This window comes from Arachis duranensis, chromosome 9 (assembly GCF_000817695.3).
Source record: "Arachis duranensis cultivar V14167 chromosome 9, aradu.V14167.gnm2.J7QH, whole genome shotgun sequence".
Classification (NCBI taxonomy): domain Eukaryota; kingdom Viridiplantae; phylum Streptophyta; class Magnoliopsida; order Fabales; family Fabaceae; genus Arachis; species Arachis duranensis.
Window position 1 is genome coordinate 72,693,518 of NC_029780.3, and position 2,111 is coordinate 72,695,628.

A 2,111-nucleotide genomic window follows, 5' to 3' on the forward strand; every position below is an offset into this window, starting at 1 on the left:
GGATTGGAAAGCACAAGCAACGCGGTAGCGTGGACGACGCGAACGCCTGAAGAGGAAAAGCGCTAGCAACGCGTCCGCATGGACGACACGATCGCGTGACATGCGCGATCTGCATAAACTGCAGAATCTGAAACCAGCGATTTTGGACCCTATTTCGGCCCAGTTTTCGGCCCAGAACAGCAGACCAGAGTCAGAGAATATGCAAAAACAACAAAGAAAACATTCATTAAGTAGTTTAGATCTAGTTTTTGACTCTCTTAGGTTTTTTTCTCTCTAGTTTTAAGAATTTTAATTTTCAATTGATCTTAGCATTGGAACATTGAGAAGTGTTATTTTCCTCATCAAGACTTCATCACTCTAGTTTGTTCTCTTAACTTGGTTTTATTCTTCCATGTTCTTTGTTATGTTCAATTTTGTCTTTTAGATATTTTTATGATTAATTAATGCAAGGATTATTTCTTTTTAATTTAAATTCCATTCCAAAAATCATGTCTTCTTTTAATTCCCTTTCATGTGCCATGGATTCTTTATTTACAATGCGTGAGTAGTTTCATTACTTGATGGGGAGTTGATTAAAAGGAACTCTTGAGTTGGAAGGATTGAAAGAAAAATTTGTAATTGGGTTAAATGTTGGATTGCAATCCTGTCACCGACGCCAATCCCTTTGAACTAAGTGGTTTGCAACTTGTGAACAGATCTAGCATTTCCACTTGTTTGACTTTCTCTTACCTAGTAAGAGATAACCAAACAGAACAACTATTAATTATAAATTAATCTTACAATCACACCATCAATGATAGAAATTCTAACCAATCAATTCCCAGTCAAGGCCTCTTATTTTTATTATTTAAAATTCCTCAATTTAAATCCCAATTTACTTAGCTCAACTCTTTTTGGAATATCTGATTAATAAAATAGCACATTTTTCTGCAACTTGTTGGGAGACGACCTGGGACTTAAAACTCCCAGTAATTTTAATTTAAACTTTCAGTGACATATTTCTAAATTGATAGGCAGATTTTCGGTGAGTTAAGAACTATACTTGCAACGTAACCATTTTAATAAATTTTTAATTCACTAGCTTCTGCACTCCATCAATTTTTGGCGCCGTTGCCGGGGAGTTGCAATAGAGTGATTATTTTATTAATTAGAATTTATTTATTTGCATTTTCTTTAATTTTGCTACTATGAGCTGCGTGTTTCTTCTGTCAAATGACACGTTCACTTCCTGATCCGCGCTTGCTAATATTCGATCCTGAAATTGAAAGAACAATTTCACGAATAAGGCGAGAACAACGTAGGTTAGTCCGCTTTGAGGGCGGATCTGAAAGTGAATCTGAGGAAGAAACCAGCCCCCGTTCTACTGATTCGGTTTTTTTACGTGCAGAAAACATGGCAGCTAGAAGAATTACCATTCAGGAGGAAGGAGCTCCTGATTTTACACTGCAACCGTTTCAAGCGCTTCATCCAGCGGTAGCTACGGATTTTGAAATAAAGACTGCACTGCTAAATTTGATGCCGAAGTTTCATGGCCTACCTGCTCAAGAGCCTATCAAGCACTTGAAAGATTTTCAGGCAGCCTGTTCTACTGTCAGGCGTGATGGCGCTGATGAAACTTCAATTCTGCTGAAAGCTTTTCCGCTCTCTCTTGAGGGAAAAGCAAGAGAGTGGTACTACACTCAACCTCTAGCAAACGTATCCAACTGGGATACACTCAGAAAGGAGTTCCTGGAGAAATTCTTCCCATCTGAAGTTACTGATAAACTGAGGAAGGATATCTCTACAATTGTTCAGGATGACAATGAGACTCTCTTTGAATACTTGGAGCGCTTCAATAATATTCTGGAAGCATGCCCCCACCACATGATTGACAAGATCGTGCTACTCAGCTATGTCACACAAGGTATGAGACCCCAAGATAAGACCACATTGGAAAGTGCCAGCAATGGGTCTATGAATAAGTACAAGACCACCGATGAAGCTTGGCAATTGATCAGTGATTTAGCTGAATCTACTCGGAACCACAGACAGAAGCAAGGCCGTTCAAGGGCCGTTGCAGAAGTATCTTCTGGCATAGAGACTGCTGCTCTAAATCGAAGCATCTGTGAAAT

At 38.9% G+C, this 2,111-nt stretch overlaps 1 non-coding gene across 1 annotated transcript; it reads right to left on the reverse strand.

Annotated features, from left to right (window-relative positions):
* Positions 1-1,761: 1,761 nt before the first annotated feature.
* LOC127741829 (small nucleolar RNA R71) lies at positions 1,762-1,869 on the reverse strand. Its single transcript, XR_008003034.1, has one exon. It is a non-coding gene; the product is annotated as a small nucleolar RNA R71 (small nucleolar RNA).
* Between the last annotated feature and the right edge of the window lie 242 nt (positions 1,870-2,111).